Consider the following 19,715-nt stretch of genomic DNA (forward strand, 5'->3'; position numbering starts at 1 on the left):
CCAGTGGTTGGGGAAGAATGAAAATGGAAGACACAGATGGAATGTTATGCTAAGTACATATTTTTCCCCTCACTTTCTGATTCTGATTTTTATGTCAGAAGAGCAGGGGTTGAAAGGTGAATGCTGTCTTTCAAGATTTTCTTCTTAACCTGAAGATTCTGATTCTGAAGAGTTGCTTCACACTTCCTCCAGAAGACATTTCTTTTTCTGAAACTTTTTCTAAGATGGAAAGGGTTTCTCAGAGGGATCAGAATGAAATTCCTATTTCTCAGCAAATTTATTATGATTTGTTGCAGCTGGATATGTTCCTCCTGTTGTATCTGCTTTAGAGATTTTTCTCTTACAGATGTAGTTTACCTGACAGTCAACATCCTGCCCATTGGAAGTCTAACAGGTTATAAAGAATATCTCAGACTCAGAAGAATTTGTTAACCCTAAAGCAGACACTGCAGTGGTTTCCATGTCCAGAACTGTTTCTGCTTGACAAATTACTAATGTTAATCACATTTTTTCTCACAAGTATTGGAAAGATTATGACACATTTGAGAAGAAAGTTTATTCCTCTTCCACTTTACTATTTAGAATTTTAAATTACCAGGATCACATGTTAACATTTTTACTACTGTCTTTTGAAAACATGAAAAAGTTAACTGTTAACTTTTTCTCTTTTGAGGTGTAAAATGCTGAATAATGCTTCTCTTGTAATTAAAATCGCCTTAAAGTGTTGTTGTGATGGTACTGATATTGCCTCCAGGGGTACTGCTTCTGTGTCAGTCATGAGAAAATGTGCTTGTCTACATTCTCAAAATCTTCCTGAAGATGTTAAAACTGAGCCTTTAAAATCCCCCCTGGACAAAGAAGTTCTGTTTGATTCTTTTGCAGCTGAGGCACTTAACAGGTTTGATGAGCAGGGAAAGCTGATTTGGAGGTGACCCAAATCTTCCAAACTTCCTTTTTAAGGCAAATAAAAATATGTTTATCATTCTCATTGCTGTAGTTGTCTATGGGTTATAGCCTGCCTATGATACAGCAAATGAGCAGCTTCCCAAAGCCCTAGCCCCCTCCCACACAGTCACTCTGGCTGCCTACAGGCTAGGTGCTTTTGGAAGCAACTATAAAAGCAGTCAGAGTGACTAAACTATAGAAGGACAACACCGGCAGCTCCTAAAATTCAAGACTGAATGAGAAAAAGAGCAATACAAAAACAGAACAATCCAACTACCACAGTCCAGTACTTAAACTAATACTTTTAATAAAAATAAAAAAGGTAGATAAGCACTTTCAGGTTAAAACAAACACTTCATCGGATATAATAAAACCTGTGCCATGTAGTGCTATTTAAATTAAAACCATCCAATTTAAATCAACCAATGGTGTTTTCATGATTGTATTTCTATATATGCATTTATTCAAAGGGGTGTGTTTTTTATTTGAGTTGTGATTGGTAGTCAGACTGTTCAGCTTTTGTAGAGTGACTAAAATCTTCAGTACTTTCTTGCCTTCTCACGCAGATGCAGCTAAGAGGCTTCTCTGGAACAGCAGTCTGTCAAGGCTTCCTATCAAACAGATAAGACCCCTTTTAGGGAACCCTTCCACGCTTATTTTTATATTATAATAATAATAGTAATAATACTTTGAGTGTTTTAGTTGATTTCTGTCAAAGTTGTGGTATATTCCTTTAAGACTACTAGCTTTTCAGGCGTGCTCACAGACATTCCTCAGTTACTATTGTTATCAATCTAAGATTTGCTTTCTAGGCTCATAGTGTTATTTTGTGACTTGAGACTTACTCTACACTTATTTTTATGAGTTTTAGTGTTTTGTTTGACTTTTGGAAAGTATATTTTAAAAGGAAAAATGGACTGTTGTATAAATACTTACGAATAATTCATGGTAGCACATTTTATTGTATTTTTATTGGGTATTTCTCTTTCAGGAAAATATCTGTATTTGGGCAGTGAATTTTTCTGCGTACTGCTTGTGTAAAATTTGTATTGGGGATTTATAAACTGCTGGTGGGGTTGTGTGCTTTTTGCATCAACTAAGTGACAACTTACCTCAAGACTGACTCTTACCAGCCTAGCTTACCGGCTATAAGTTTTCTTCCTTGGCTACTGCATGGATACTTATCTCTGTCCTACTGCTCCTTCTCTAAACATACCTAAAAAGAAAAAGCAGTTAAAAGATGAGTCCTTGCCTTTAGTGTGGGCTCCGTTAATGCTTCACCCAATGCAGGTTGACTGTGCAGTGGCTCCTCAAACCACTTTCTTATTTTCTTGAATCCCTCTGGTATAGCCTTGCCAGCCAGTATGTACCAGGAATCAAACGCATCCTTCCTTCATGGCCATTCTAGTGTCCAACATGGACATGGGAGAACCATCCAATTTAGGTATGGGAGACACCTTGGGTGGGTCTTCTTGAAGTGGTCGGGGAAAGAGACCTTTGACTTGGGATGATATGCTTCCCCTACTCGATCTTCCTTTAGGGTTGTCCCTAGGAAAAACAAACAGAAAGTTAATCATATGGAAAATAAGATGATTTCTGTTTGTAAGACTGGTGTTCTTACCCCGTGTTTTATTGCAGTCAGATAATTTTGGGTGCCAAATGTCTCTTTCAAATTATTATGCCCCTACTTCTGAGGAAAAGGATGTTTATTTTGATTATTCTTATGTTGATATAGGCAGGGTTATATCACCTGAGGACTCTATAGCCCAAGACTCTGATTTTTATATATAATATATTATATTTTTATATAGTGAACCCAAAAATGTACAAATTGAGACTTTCTCTTTTGCTGAAACCATTTCTAGACTACAGGAATGTGTTTTCTTGGCAACAGGTAAATGTTCCCTGAGTTGGGCAGATACTATGATGTACCTGAACAAGAAGCCCCTAATACTGCACCCATTTCACACATTTTATCAGCATTGGAGGATACTTTTAAAGCTGCCTGTAACACTTCTGACTCCCAGTTATCTGTTCCAAAGAAGGCAGACAAACTGTATGCAATTTCTCTGTCTAATAAATGTTTCAATTCTCATCTTTGAGAAGACCCTGCTGTGCCTATGCCTATGGCTTCCAGTACTAGCAGACTCTTATTCTCACCCAGTCTAGTGCCTGGGGATAAAGAGAGCAAGTGGCTGCAAAGACAGGGTAACAGAGATTTTTCTTCCTCCACTCTAGCCTTTACAATCCTTTACCAGGGCTACACGTGGAAGCTTATGTTAAGATGTGCCAGTCACACAAGTGAGTTGTCTGCTTTTTTGTCTCCTTAAGGTAGGTATTTTGTGAATCATATTGTTCCTAGCCTACCTCGTGTCTAAGCGCTCCTTAGAAAAGTGTACATGATTGTGCTGATACTGTTTCTAGTGATTTTGCTTCAGTTATAGTCTTGAATAGATTTATTTGGCTATGTAATAAAAGGTTTTGAGATGAGGTAATGTCAGAAATTTTAAGTTTTGCCCTTCATACAGTAGTTTTACATGGATTTTTTGCTATGCAGGTCATCAATCAGTGGGACGAGAGGGATAAATTAATGCAGGAAGTATCTAGGATTGTTCAAGTCCCCAGGTTCTTCCCTTCCAAACACACTAGTCCCTTTAAAAGAAAAAACAAGCAAGGCGGGTTGCCCAACAACAGCCAAGCACCTGAGAAGAAATGTCAGGAAGAGACCAATACCAGCTCAAAAAAACAAGGAGGTTCCACTAAAAAAGGGTCAGCACCAGCAATCAAATGACTATGCCAGGAACTTAATCACTTTTTCTCCCCCTTCTGCCCCAGCACCTCTTCCCCTTTCACGAAATCTGACTCTCAATGTCCTCATTTGGCAACAGATAGTTTTAGACTAATGGGTTTTAAAGGTAATCCAGGAGGATTACTGTAGGCAATGAGAAGAATCCACTCAGCTCTTTCAGGATGGATCCACCACCACCCTCATCCTCTCAGTTAAAGTTGTTTCCCCAGGTCCTCCAACACATGATACGATCAGGAATAGTAGAGCATGTTACTGCAGAAAACTCAGGAAGGGGCTTTTATTTCAGAATGTTTCTAGTCCCAAAAAGAAGCATTTTTGAGACCGGTTTTGGATTTCTCCATTACAATTTTTTGTGAAAATTCCAAAATTCAAGATGTGGATGCTTCAATCTGTGTTGGCACCACTCCCAGTCCAATGTGTTATGGTGACCTTAGAACTAAAGGATGCTTACCATTACATTTCCATGGCACACACTTTTAAGAAATACCTAAGATTTTGTGTTTCTGGGTCACATTATCAATTCTCTGCATTACCCTTTTGGCTCCCCACTGCACCAACAATGCTTCCAAAATGCTTAGCCCTTCTAGTGGCCTACTGCACTTCTCTGTGCAGAGTCTTTGCCCAAATGCCAGGAGTCCTTAAAGTTTACTTCTGTCCTAATCCATCTCGGATTCCAGATAAATTTATAAAAATCCTCCCATACTCTGTCACATAGGATTGTGTTTCTAGGGTGCCTTACAGACGTAGTACAAAAGGCTTTTCTACCTCAAGACAAGGTAGACTTACATATGACTGTATTCTTGAGTTTTTGTCATTAGTTTCAATATTATTCCAGAGAATTTCTCAGGATATTGGTTCTTATGTCTTCTATGATCACCATGATACCACTTGCCAGGCTGCATATGAGAAAGATTCAGTGGTACCTCAAAAACAGGTGGAGCCAACATTCTCACCCCCTAGAATTTCAAATTCCAATTTTGGACTTTGCAAAGTGAGAACTGCAGTGGTGTAGGGATCAGATGCCTCACTTTTGAAGGTTCCCTTTTTCTCAACTTACCCCAGCGCAGTCTATACAGACAGACTCCTCACATTTTGTAATTTCAGTGGGGGTAAAAGTGGACTGTGAGACAACTCAGAGACACATCAATTCATAGCAATGTAAAGAAATACAGGGTGTAATTCGTGCCATAAAGGTGCTAAATCATTTTTGGAGCCTAGATCCTCTAGGTTAATACAGATAACACCATGGTAATATAGTGCATAAATAAATAAACAGGGGTACCACATCATACCCTATGTACTGGTTGACAGCAATAGCTTGGGAGTAACTGCGCTGTCCTGCCACATGCAAAAGCTAATACAACTTGTTTTGTGAAGTAATTCACAGTTTCGAAACAACAAACTTTATACAATTTATTCTTATGCGAAAATAGGGTTGCCACCTTTTCAAATGGCCAAAGTGGGACATTTGGTACAAACATCAGATTTTACAGGCCGACACATACCTACGGTCAGTATAAAAGTTAGAACTTAAATTTTTTGCCTAAATAAAAGTTTATTCTTGTAGCATTTTAGTTGCTTATTCTGTTTCTTATAACATTTATGTATTTTAGATACAGAATAACTGTTTTATGCAATGATTACATAAAATATAGGAAATCTTTTTGTCCTAAAATCTCAGGACATTTGCCATTTTTACAATTTTTTTGTCAGGACACAACTGCCCAAAGAGGGACTGTCCCTCGCAAAGTGGGACAGGTGGTATTGGCGTATTTTTAAAAAGTGTCTCACTCCTCTGTATACATCGCAAATGCATTTCGCTGACATTATTTGCATGTCCGTGTAGCGCCGCTGTTCATACATGGCCGTTACGCATTTGCGAAGTTCAGACCAGGCTATGACTACTGGCCAGCTGTCCAGGTGAAGGATAGCAGCAGCCAGCATGAAAATGCATCTTTAGTTACATAAACACTAGTTATGCCTTAGAAAAAAGGGCATTTTTTTCCCCTAGTAGGGCCAACATCGTGGCAATTTGGTATATCCCTGGCCACACCCTAGCATATATTCAAGGAATTCCATATGTGCGTTTTATACATACATACATATATATATTTACATATATATTAAAATACAGGTGTACTTTGTGAGACATATTTGCAAGTCCCTTCCTTCAGTTTAGTAAGTGTCCCATTAAGTTTGTGAGTCAGACTTAGAAGTCCGTAGTTTGTTTAGTAAATGAGTCCGATTCTATGAGGATTTTTAAGCGTTTTGCTAATCCACTACTAGAATTTAATTCTTTCGAGCTGAAGTGGTAGTGACCTTTAAAGCCGCAACCATTACATTTTGGCGCCCACGTATTCTAACACATATTAAAAGACTTTGAGTCAGAGCATTTTTTTTTCAGGGCTGCTGAGATCATATTATGTAAAGGGGCAGGCCTGAATTACAACTTAATCTACACCCCCATTCTTAGGCAAGGCAGACACCAAACTCTTGAAATTTTTTACTGTAAGCCTCTTTGTCATTCAGCCTTCATTCCATCAGGGGGGTGAGGCAAAGTGTGGACCGAAACAACCCCAGACCATTTCTTCCCACTTCACTGAAAACTTTCATCGAAGAGTTTCCACTAAAATTTATTTTCCTGTGCAACACAGTATAGTTTGAGCAAGTTACCATTCCGTTACAGAGTGTTTGCAACACTACTTAAAAAGGGGTACTAATGACTCGGAGGCATTAACTTCATTCCACTGAAATTTTATTTGGGGTAAGTACCATTTATTGAAATGTACACATTGTCACATACAAGATACATTAGCATAATTGTGCAGTGCATGTAATTTATAAAGGATTATACACCATTGTTAGTAGGAGAGACAAATCTTTGGTTAGACCAGAAATGGGGTCTGAAGCTCATACTCTTGTAATAATGAATATATTGCATCTGCGTGTGCTGCGACTTGCTTTTCCCTGATTTCTTGTAAATTTCAGTCAAGTTTGCGAACAGTACAGTAGTAACTGGAGATGCTCGAAAGCTTTTGTGTAGTAAAACCAGGGAGCTGAGATTTCTGAACAGTATTAACCACCGGTGGCTTTTGAGTTAAGTACACGCACACCGCTTTGTCTTTACAGCAGTAAAACAAGGGAATTGCTGGTCGCTTGCTGCTGCATAGACACGAATGGTACAAGGTAGACTATCCTTTCAAACAAGCAAAAGAAACAATTGGAGAGGGGGGCTTGTTAAAATAATCAACTGTTTCCTTATTGACTGTGGTAAGCCATAGAAAATTCACCTTTTTGTAGTAAAGCATAGAAAATTCAGCTTATAACCGAAAGAGCTAGGGATGGTCTGACTGCACAATTGTGTTTCTGCAGATGCTAATAGTTCATTGTGAAGTAGGTGAGAACAGCAGAAGGCGGAAAGACAGGTCTGGGTACATAGGGTGTGCATACGTTACTGATAAATCAAGCAGACTGGCGAAGCAAATAATGCAGTCTTAGAAATCTCTCCAGTCAAATCTGCCCATACCTATCCAGATGTTAGCACAGGAAATCTGGACAGAACACAAAATAATAACGGGCAAAGACCCCAAAAACAGGGACAGATTTTAAATATTGTTCTTATAAATTTAGAAAGTTGGTAGAATAATAGGATTTGTTGTGTCGGCATGCATTTTCTGAAGGATATGGTATTGGATACTCGTGTATGTCACTGTTTAGTGAATTCAATCCTCAGCAATTAGCCAGAAAAACACACATTTTATGAGGAACAGACTAAAAATATTAGGTGAAAATCTAGAAGTTCTGCAAAAATATGTACCGATGAGAGGTGTGATTATCTGCTCGATGTAGTAGGTTGTGCTTGCACCCCCTCCCACCCTCCGAGTTGGGCGAAGGCTTGCTCCCTCCAAGTTGGACAAAGGCTTGCTAATCGAAATACAAGCAGAGTTTGCAGTGTGCATCTTTATCCAGTGAGCAGTTGAAAAAAGTTTAAAATTGTTACTTCTTACAGTAAGGCTGTTTTAGAGTTCATGATTCAACCCTTCAGGTTCTCCATTTCAAGCTTCTGTATTCTGCCTGTCTATGTCTGGTTTTGGAACATGTTCTTTATTAATACCAGCAGCATACAAAACTGAATAATCTTCTTCCAGTATGATGCAGAAACAGTGAGCATTCGGTCATCCAGCGTTTATTTAATGACTTTTATTACTATAACATCGCATATGCTCTTGCATGATTCATAAGCAATGGAAGAGAGTACAGAAAATATCAGCTATTGATGGGGAAAGGGCTGCGCATTCAACATTTAAAGACCAAGAATACATAAGCGGCGATACAGAGAAGAGAAAAAAAAGGAAAATAAGAAAGTTCCTATTCCTTTATCCGTCCAAGTCTGATTCAATTAACTAACACCACCAGGAAAGTATAGTCCAAGGACTCTTTTCAGGCACCGCCCTGTGTAACAATCTCAACCTATAACACCATCCACACTCCAACTATTCCTCTTTTGCTGCAGTTGCATTTATGTACGAGTAACTCGAGTATTGAAGAAGATTGCATTTAGTTTGCAAGACCTTCTGTTAAACGTTCTTTAAAAGGATCACGTCTGATCTGATATTGCCCCCCTGTGAGTCTAATCTGCCAGTCAGCCGTTAACTTATAGTGCAAATATAGTCCGAAAACCTGCACCCTCTCGTACCACCAATAATGCTGACATTCTAAAGAGAAAATAAAAGTTGCATTAAAATATGCCTTTTTACTACCATCACTACTGCTTCTTGATATTACGTGATGGTGGCAGGTGATGCTATTATTACAGTTGAGCTCTGTTGTTTGGGAGAGTTTCGCAAAACGAATTAGAGTACTCCTCATCGATTTAATGAAGCATACTAAGAAAAACATCGCGTACCTTATGAAAACACAGTGGGAAATTAATATATATGAAGGCCCCTAATAGCTGAAACCCAGATTAAAAACTGCTGGTCCCTGTTGTCGAGAACTACTGTTTCACAAGTATCCTTCATTCTGTTTGAAATTCTGCTCTATCCCTTTTTCACAGGCTACTACTAGACTAATTGCCCTTACAAACTATTTTAAGCCTAGTCAATTATCCCTTGTAAGACTCAAACCCTGCACTTTGAGTTTATAAGGCAAACATCTTAACCATTAGGCCACCTTCTTCCTTAAACTATGTGATTTCAGACCAAAACAAGGAGGGATGAAACCATTAAATAATGCCAGACAGTTACTTTTTTCTCATTGCACTGGAAATGGGCGTTGTAATAGCCGTTCATTGCATTAATTCTGTAAGTAAATACTATTGATGTTTAAAAAGTGCCCCACGGGTGGGGGAGGGGGCTCATTTTGCTCCTTGTGAAGGTTGAGCGTTATACACAGGGAAGTGAGCTGCAGTATAAAACTCATATTCCAGCACGTTGTCGTACTTGTTACCCAGTAGTCTTTATCTATAATGTATTCGGTTAGTAAAACATTTTAGTGCAAAATTGTCAACGTTTGAGTTAAATACATGCACACCGCATTGCCTTCACAGCAGAACAAATTAACGCTGATACGTGTGTGTGTGTGTGTGTGTGTGTGTGTGTGTGTGAGGTGGGGGGGGGGGGGGCGGCTCTGAAAATTATTTTGCAATCCATACCTGGCTGTCAGCTGTCCAGATTTTCGCACAATGTCCAGATTTTTCTACATATTTTGGGTCTGTTCCTCCTAATATTTGTGGCTCTCTGGAAAATCGATGAGGACTGAAGTCACTAAATAATGACATACATTTGAGTTACAGTCAGATTTCATATCCTTCAGGCAATCTATGATTTATGAAAAAAAAGCAGAGGGTAACTGAGAAGCATTAGATGGGACACCAAAGTCAATTTAAAGGGCGTTCCCGTGCGTGACATGCTTCTGTATCACGAACATTTTCTTTCTCCTGTTACAGTTTGTATCTCTGGCCAATGAATATTGCTGAATATCAGTTAACCATTCGTATATCTGTTATACCTTTAACGACTGCATTGGAGATCTGAAAAATTCAATCAGTATTAAATATCCGGAACATTGTACTGTTTCCTCATGATACAACAGCATATACCCAAAAACGGTCGGGAAAAATAAAAGCAGATTGTGTGGCACAGTGCCTACCCAGAATGACCTATAAACATTTTGTAGTCAGTGCTGCCGGTTGCCCTAAGGCTACCGGCTGATGGAGGAAACACAGGGATTAAAAATATTACGTAGGGTGGTTATTTTCTCATAGCTACGAGTTTGATCCCCTCTGCTCCCATTTGTCTATTGAGATTATAAGGAAGCCCCTTATCCAACCATTGCACTCAAAAGACTACCTGAAAAAACGTATGCATAGCAGGTCTCATCAGTTAGAAGATGTTAAGAGAAACGGGACTAGTCCTAATTTTTGTTCAGATAGATTTCCAGAGTTTATGTCTTCGAGCATTTACCATACAGCAGAAGTAAGTGCAAACAATGACTTGCATATGCATTAGCCATTAAAATAAATGTTCAGATTGTTATCCATTCATTCCATTCTAAAAAACAACAAAAGATAGTTAGTTATAAGATAATGTAAAATACCTTTAATCATATTTTTCAATCTCTTTGCTCAAGAATCTGTGTGAAAATCACAGTAGTGCTGCGGTAGCGTTGTCGCCTTATAGTGAGACGTTGTCCTGTTTGATTCTCAGCTAGAGCGTTTTCTGTCTACAGACATATGTGAATGGGTGTACCTTCGTTGAAGGCTGTGCATCAGGGCCGGCAACTCGGCATGTAAAAATCTACTGCCAATCATTAGTGGACCGGAGTTCCGCTGTGGCGACCCCTAACCGGTGAAAGCCGAAAGACACAACAAGGGAAAGCAAAGGCCCCAAATGAGGGGCACTATAATTCACTTAAAAAGCTAATAAAACAGGTTTTGCATCAACATGCATTTTCTGAACAGCAAGAAGTATTGAACTCTAATATCTGACATTATTAACTAGCTGTAATCCTCAGTAATTTACAAGGGAATCCTATGTTTTAGGATTCAAAATCAGGAACAGTAGATATGGGCAGTCTGCTTTGTTATTCTTTGGGCTAACATTCTGAGCAGCATCTGAAAACTGAGACATATGCAGAAACAGTTGTAAATGTTACCAAGAACAGTAATATTAAGCCCACACCCATTTCTAAAGAAATCTGCAGTTGGTTTTACAGTACTAGTTCATATCAACAAGGGTGCATTGTAGAAAAAGAGGCTGTGTGTGTGTGCCTTCTGTGGAAGGTTGGGCGCTGGGCTGGAAACTCAACACTGTAAAACTCCACTGCCAATCACGAGCGGACAGGTGATCCGCTGTGGCAATCCCTAACCGGGAAAAGCCAAAAGAAGAAGAAGATGATTCTGGCCTATAAAGAGAAAACACTGTACAAACAGGAATTTCTTGCCATTACCATAGTCTCAGAAGGTTTATGGTATGTCATTGATGAACATCCTCCATTATAGGTTCCTAAAAAACACTTGCAGAATTTACAGTACAGCACTGTTATTCCAGCAGTGCAGGCAGACACAAGTGATAAAGTGAAAAGTGAGCAGAGAAAGCAGTAAATGAGATGTAGCAGACTTGTTATTTGCCACTTATTCCAGCAGTGGGAGACTGTGAGACAAAGCACAAGGTTTCTTTTAATATCTTTTTCCAGTGAGTGTAAATCCAGGCATTAAGGCGGCCACAGTGGTGTAGTGGTTAGCATTGTCACCTCCCAGCAAGAGGTTTTCTGGTTTGATCCTTGGCTGGGGTTCCCTCTGTGTGGAGTCTGCATGTCCTCCCTGTGGTTTTCTGTAGAAGGTTGGGTGCTGGGCTGACAACTCGACACTGTAAAACTCCACTGCTACTCATGAGCGGACAGGTGATCTGCTGTGGTGACCCCTAACCAGGAAAAGCTGAAAGAAGAACTAAATCCAGGCATTACCAAGCTGCCTTGTTCTGTTCTATTCCCCAGCAGTCTTGGGAAGCCACAATGGAGCCAAATCTCAGTTCATTTCAGCAGCTTTAGAAAGATAGTGTGTGGGGGGTGTTGCACATTATTTAAAAAAATACTTAAATAAAAGAGTGCTCCACAAAATGATTGTGGTCAAAGAATTCCTTTCCCACTTATGTTTTGCACCTACAATCACAGCTAATAGAAGTTGTTCTCAGTGGATCAGTATCCTACAGTTCTGAGAATCTTATAGTATCATAAGATACTATCAGACTTGCTGCAGTGTATACATGTTTTTATTTTTCTTTAAAAAAGCAAGGAGCATTCTGTATTTTATTGTTACACATTTGCAAGTCTGTACTGGTGGTTCAGCAGACATCTGTCTTGTTTTTGATACCTGGGAGACCAGAAGGTAGTGGGTTTTATTTCCAGATTATGTACTCTATTAATTTTTTTCCAGTAATGGCACTGCAGTGTAGCAATAGAGAGAAGCTGCAATTCTTGGGATGCAGTGTTACAGCATTAGTGGTACCAGAGGTGGATGTTAAAGATCACTTGGCACTTGCTGAAAAGAAGAGCATCAGAATTTACTTAGCATTCAGGTAGCATCTCCCACAGCTGTATAAACACCACTTTGAGTTTTCCTGGAAATAAGTTACAAGCTTAGTAGGACTAACCTACTCAATAAAGAAATACAGTTTGCTAAATGGCTTTCTTTCTGGCTGGTATTTCAGGAAATTGCATTTTTTGTTTGAAAAGATGTCTGGGTGAAGCTACATTTCTGAGATTCGGTGTACAAGCTGATGTACAATTCCAAAACTCTTAGCTAAACTCTCTGGTTATTTTTGGTGCTCTTTTAAACGGATGTATATTGCACTCAATAACAATTATCCTGTGCAGCTAATTGTTTGGACTTCCAATTATTTGTTTTGCTACCAGATTTTGAAACACATAGATTAAAAAAACAGGAAAATATCTCTGTTTTTAACTTAGACTCATATCTGTCTGTCAGCTGTGTGCTGTCACATGTTTATCATATGTTGTATCCTTCCTTCATTGATGTTTATGTCACACTTCCACTTGATTTAATAGTGTGGAAAATCAAAAAGGTTACTGCTATAATATGCTCAAAGATTGTGATATCAGGCTTGTGATGCAGTGGCTTTCAGGAAGTATTATTCATTGTTCATTGTAGCTATCTTTCAGGACCACTATATGCATTGAGATTATTTCTTGAGGAAGCTATTTGATATACTTTATTTTACTGCCATTGTGAGGGAGACAGGTTATTCTATATCCATATTAGATGCTGTGTGTTGTGTCTGTCTCTGTGTTTTTTGCAGTGTTAATGCTAAGTAGAACATAACACTACTTGTACTCATGATTGCTCATCTAGCAGTGTGCTCTTGGCACAGAATTTCATACACAGTTGGAATTGTTAACTGATTTGGAGACAAGACAGATGTCACTCTATACCAGTGAATAAGGGTTAACTCTGTTAATCATTTCAATTAGTTCATGTTTGGTAACCCTTCAATTTCTTTGTCATGAATCTCTGCACTTTCTAAAATTAAACCAGATGTTTCTTGCAAAAAATACAAAATGCTATATTACACTTAACTGCATGGTGCATAGATGTGGTATATTTTAACATATAATAGTGTTATGCAAAGTTAAAGATAATTGTATAATTTCTCTCTCTCTCTCCCTCTAGCTATATATATATATATATATATACATATATATATATATATATATATATATATATATATATATATATATGTGACTTTGCATGAAGTTGTTGTATACTGCAGTAAATCACATTGATTCACCCTATAATTTAAAATAATATAGTCTAAGCAGTGTCAAGACTGTGACAGCAAAAGAACTAGTATTGTATTGTACTGTATGGCAGGGTGGCTATCTACTTGGGTCTATTTCAGAAGACTGACAGACCAAATGACTGACTCCCAAAACGCTGACAGACTAAAAGACTGAATCCCAAAATACTGAAGGATGGAATTTGCGTCTTCTCCACTGTTGTGCGATCTTGGAGTTGGTATATATAATTAGTAGGGGGTGTGGGGGGGAAGCAGCCCCCCATATGAGTGGCGCAGTGGGGCTTCTTCCTGCATTAAACATGTTTTCAGTATTTTGGGATTCAGTCTTTTGGTCTTTCAGTATTTTGGGAGTTAGTCTTTTGGTCTGTCAGTCTTCTGAAGTAGACCCATCTACTTACGTGACCAGAGAGTAAAAAGAAGCAATTACATTGTTTAGAGTACATGACGGTTACATCATGCTCCATCATGCTTCTACCTTGGTGAAAGATGGTGCGATGAGGTTCAAGAAACAGGAAGGAGGTGTTATTCTTCGTGCTACTACCTTGTAGTGAAAGATGTTCACCAGATGGCATGCATTTAGTCATGTTTACGCTATGATAATGAGATGGAGTTCTTGTTTGCACTCATTACACAACCAGTTATCAGATTAAGGGGGCAAACCTTGTGTCTGTCATGGCAAGCCCAGTGAGGTTAAAATGACATTTTGTTCAGGTCTTTGTAGGTAGTGCAGCTAAAGGTGTTCCTGGTGTTTGGGGGGTGGTTAGCAAAGTATAGGCAGAGTGCTGTGATTCTAACTAGGACTGCTGTAGTTACTGATACAGGGAGCTTCTCTAATGATCAGCAGGAGGGATGTCAGAGTACAGGAGAACTCAGAGTCTAACTTGTGAATAATTGGAAGAAGAAGAATTAGACACATACCTCTAAACTGTTCTGATTTTGTTCTTCCTACAGTTACTGATTTCCTTCATAAATTCAGACCTATTTACCGATACAAACATTATCAAATAACTGAACTAAGTTTACACAAAGATTCAGTGTCTCAGCTGTATGGGTTCTACTTTTCTAAACCTTTCTGCTCTAAAAAAAAAAACAACAGCAAAAGTGCTCCTCTTTTGTACCCTTTAATAAGATTTTCAAGTGCCAGTAATATGATTTTTAAGACTCAGAGGATGAGAGATATGATAGAAGGAGCTCACTTATCAATATTAGACTCCAACAGTACTGATGGTGTTCAACTGCCAGACATAGGGAGGGCTGATCTGTTTCTGTGAGCACAACTATCTTGTTAATGGAGCTTACTCTAATCATTGACATGTAATTGTAAAGATTTAGAGTGGCTAAGATAATCATGGGATCACAGGGTTGGGATATATGGCTGCATGCCTGTGGAATAGGAGCTAGGTTGTCCATGTACTAGCACTATCATTGAAGGGGTGTTTACTGTTGGCATAGAGCTAAGGGCAGGTGTACCTCAGATTTCCTTAAGTGCTCACTACATCCTCAATCAGCAATGGAAATGTTAACGTTTTATACCACCAGTATCACACTTAAATATAGTATACCCATGATGTAATAGTGGCAGATGGGTATTCATAAATCATGAGAGCCAGCAGTTTGGTTTTATGAAAGGTGGATCCTGTCTATTAAATCTTGCAAATTTCTTCTATAGGGTTATGGACCACACCACATATGTTGACCTGGCTAAGCCCTTTGACACCATTCCCCATGCTGGCATCATGTGATTTTTAACCAATGTTTTTATATTATGTCTAATTTGTTATAATTATTTAAACTGAGGATTTTTTGCTTTATTTTTGAAGATTGTAAAATTATTGTTCTTAAAATGTTTTGTAATAATTTGGAGCTTTTCTCTCCGGGCCTCTGCTGAAAATGGGCTTCTACCCAGTCGGACTTTCCCAGTAATGAAGTGTTAATAAATAAATAAATGCGAAGACTAAATGCTTTAAACATCAACCCGCAAGTACTAAGATGCATAAGAAACTGAAAGACAGAATCCATACAGTGTGAGTTGCAAGTGTCTCATCAAAAAGAATGAAAGTGACTAGCAGTGTCCCTCAGGGCTCATTGTGGAGACCTCTCTTTTTTGGTATTTACTTCTCAGATCTCTGGATCTCTAGTCAACAGAGTTTACAGACAATTGCAAACTGGCAGGTCATTACATGTGGTTCCTATCATTTGACTGAATCCCAAATGGTCGAACACAATTGACTGAAAACACAAATGACTGGATCACAATTGTCAGAAAAGTGTAGAAGTGCACAGGCAGTTTATGATGATGTCATTTTAATCATAGGGATTAGGAGGTGCATCTAGAAGAGTATGTGTGGTTTAGCAGTGGCCACTGTCATATCACACCCTCAGATCTGTAGATGTTTGTGTTTGTGCACCATAACTGATTCATTGTATGTAGTGTTCGTTTTCTTTTCCCTGTGATGGTGTGACTGTGAAATTAGTATATATAAGTAAGAGGGTGTGAGAGGCTTAGACCCCTGGAAAAAACTTTTTATCTGATGTTGTCCTTTTCATTCTTCCTCACTGATGGGTTACAGATCCGACTCGACCACATTTTTCAGACTTAGATCTCAGTCTCAAGCTCCTCTATCCACCCACAATGCTCTACACCTTCCCCAGCTTCCTCAGATCTCTTTGGTCGCCATTGTGGCAAGAAGCGGAATTCCAGTCTCGAGTGGTATTTAACCTTTTTGAGACAGATAAGTTTGAAGATTTTCCTCTTTTCTCTTCAGTATTTAGTATAGTTATTCTCCCCTCCCTTATAGTTCTTGCAGGTGTTAGGGACTGCTGCTGGTGTTTTTTCTTCCCTCCTTAGGCTTCCGCTTTTTCCTCTGTTTTTTTAGTGTTGTTGGCACTTCTATCTTGTTAGAGTTTAAGATAGTTTAATCTGTTAGGATAGTTATTAAAGTGTTTGAGATAGCTAATGATTTTAAACTAATAGATAACTATTTGTCTTGTTCATAGGTTCATAGGACGTTACTAGACTAGCAGCCCTAGAGCCTTTACAAGCTTAGCCATGTTAATCCCAAGTATCCCCATTTGTTCTTTTTAGGTAGTTCGCAAAATTAATTTATGAATAGAAAGGGTCTGTGATCAACACCGGCTACCCCTGGCCAGAAGGGACATGGATACCACCCCAGGGGTGAATTTCCAGTCTCCCATCCAATTATCTAGGATGTGTTTGAATAGGGTCACTGAGGAACTGTGTTTTACGTGAATAGGAGGTCTATTTCAGAGAATCGTCAGTCCCTGGGAGACATATCTGTCTCTCCCACATGTTCTGTTAATGTCACAAGCTAGGTTGAGATCCTAGAGTGAGTGACTCTTGTGCCATTTGACTTGCAGATGTGCAGAATTTCCATTAGGGCAGGGTTGGAGATTGCACTATAGGCCAGTCACAAGTAATTTCTCAGCAACCTATAAGATACACAGTAAAGTGACAGGCTTTCAGCCTGTCCATGTATGTCATGGTTTGGAGTCCCTGTATTTTCTTAGTGAGAAACCTCTAAGGCCTCTCCAACTGCTGCAGGTGTCTGGTGAGGTACATGCAAAAGGGTGCATTATACTCTATTAGTGGTCTGATGATGCTTGAGTACAGTGGAGTTATAACATCCCTTGATCTGGATTCTATCCCCTTGCTTATGAGGTGCGCTATGTAGAAGGTTTTCCTTGCCATTGTGGAAACTTGGTGGTCAAAGTTCAGATTGCTATCAACCTGTGTTTCAAGTCTTACACCTCTGGGTTAGAGCTCAGGGGGGTGCTGTCAGTATTGCAGTTTATAGGGAATTCCATTTTGCCAAAGGGAATAATAATGCTTTTTTTGCATTTAGTTTTAGACCATGGCTTTGGCACCAATCATTTGTTTGTGTTAGCCTTTTTGTAATACTTTGACATCATTGGGGGACTCAGTAATTGCTCCCAGTTAACAATCATCAGTGAACTTTGTGACCCAAAGGTCATCTACTTTGGCCTGGACTTCTGAGAAATAGATACCAAACAATAAGGGGCCCAGCACAGACCCCTACTGTTCTCCACTGGTGACGGGTCTACTGCTGGAGGTGGAGTCACAAATTTTGACAGTGTGTTCTGTTGGTGAGCCAAGTGGCTACCCATTTAGTAACATAAGGGTTAATCCCTATCTGGGAGCATTTCTAAATGATGCTATAGTGGAGAATTGTGTCAAAAGCCTTGGCAAGGTCAAAATAGGCAGTGTGCACTGCCTTACTTTCTGCCATGGCTTTGATGACTTTCTCAGAGAAGTCCACCAGGTTTAATGAGCATGCTCTACCCTTAACAAAGCCAAAATGGGTTTGGTCCAGCATTTGGAGTTTGCCTATGTCCTTGTTGATAAGGTCCATGATAATTCTTTCCATGGCCTTGCAGGTGAGGCTGGTTAGACTTATGGGTCTGGGTTTCTAGGGTCAGTTGATGTCCCCCCCCGTTATACAGGGGGATTACTGTTGCTGTTCTCCATTCTGCAGGCTGTTATTAAAGAGAATGCCAATTGGGTCCAGTAGGTCTTGTTTTAGATTGTTTAGTAAATAACCTGGGATATTATCTGGTCCCATTGAGGCCGTGCATTTGGCCTTGGTGACTGCATAGCTGACTTGTTCTCTAGAGATACTAGGCAGAGGTCTAGTGTCAGGTATGCTTTGGGATATGGTAAGCGAGGATGGGGGGGGATGAAGTTTGTGTTGAATTTGTCAGCTAAGAGGTTGGCGATATCTTATGTGATGTATGAGTGATCCCATCTACAACCAGTTCAACACATATCTGGGGATTTCCTTTTGGACTTCAGGCAGAGTTAAAGAATGCCTTATGATATCCTTGGCTAGGGATGCAATTTTAGTTTTGTAATTTGCTTTAAAAGACTTTACAAGATTTCTGATTTTCTTGTTTAAGCTTAGGAGCGAACTCTTCCTCTTCAGAGACAACAGTTTCTTCCACTTCTTATATTATCAGTCTATACTTGAAGCCCAGCACAGTGGTTTGTTTTTATGGGGAGAACTGCTTTTGATCCAGGCAGGTACAGCAGAGTTTATGCAGATGCCTAAGTGTTTGTACAGGGCATTTGCATACACTTCTGCATAGTTATCATTGATGTCTGTGATTGCGGGCGGTATGAAGCTTTTTATACCATCGGTTAGCAGGCTGTAGTTAGCTTTGGTAAAGTTTTTTATAATTTTTGTTCCTCTGAGTGGGGCAAGTTTCAGTAGTTGCTTCAAACAAGACTGATTTGTGATTTGACCTAACCAGGGAGGGCATCACGTATGGGGAAGTACAGCTGACTCCCATGTTGGCGAGTACTATGTCCAGAACATTAGAGCTCCTAGTGGCAGTGCTGATATCTATTCCAGCACATTTGTGTTAACAAAGTCCAGGAACCTCTGGGCGAGCATGTTTTTGGTTGTGTATGTCCCCCAGTCTATGGAAGGATAGTTGAAATCTCTCCATGATTAAGGTGTTGGGCTGTATAGTGAGGGATTCCAGTAAATTGAGCTAGGCATATACTCTGTTAAAGGCAAGTGTGGCCGAGGCGCTAGAGAAGATTCATGTGTATTTGACTTTCATTTTTTTATTAAACTCCTTTTTTTTATTACTTTGGTACTGGCCTTCAGTTTGTGGTATCGTTCCCGTTTGAGCTAGGCAGTATGTTTATCCTGGTTCATGGTGGAGGATCTATGGCTAGCAATGATGTGGTATGGTACTTTCTCAATAGTTAATTGTACATGGAGTAGTTTGAGAGAGTCATGCTATTTCACCAGTGTCAAAGTGTATTTTATTTTAATATAGATAGATATGCCTCCTCCTCTGGGTCATTCATGCTCATTTTTGAGATCTGAACATGTGGAAGGCATTGCAGCCAGGGTGCTCTCGGTAACTGCACAGACTTCAGCATCCTCTAAGTTGAGGCGTGCTTCCAGGGAGTGCAGTTTTGTGTTTAAACTCTTAGCATTAAGCAGGACGACCTTGAGTTTGTCTTAATTAGATTTTGTTATGCTGGAAAATTTGTTGTTTTGACATTGCCTAAAAATGGCACTATGGGGAAGGCAACAGCCTTTGCCAGTATCTGAAAGCATAGGTGCAGACCATCTCTAGCAAAGCAGCAAGGT

At 39.4% G+C, this 19,715-nt stretch overlaps 1 protein-coding gene across 3 annotated transcripts in view; it reads left to right on the top strand.

The window, feature by feature from the left end:
* Positions 1-6,262: 6,262 nt before the first annotated feature.
* Positions 6,263-19,715, top strand: part of COL6A3 (collagen type VI alpha 3 chain) — a 739,239-nt gene continuing 725,786 nt past the window's right edge. For all 3 annotated transcript variants that reach the window (XM_044060522.1, XM_044060523.1, XM_044060525.1), the window contains exon 1: positions 6,263-6,518. The gene's annotated coding sequence lies outside the window, so the exon portion shown is untranslated. The remainder of the gene's footprint in view (positions 6,519-19,715) is intronic.

This window comes from Protopterus annectens, chromosome 2.part0, assembly GCF_019279795.1.
Source record: "Protopterus annectens isolate FY-2018-M chromosome 2.part0, PAN1.0, whole genome shotgun sequence".
In the NCBI taxonomy this organism is placed as follows: Eukaryota; Metazoa; Chordata; order Ceratodontiformes; family Protopteridae; genus Protopterus; species Protopterus annectens.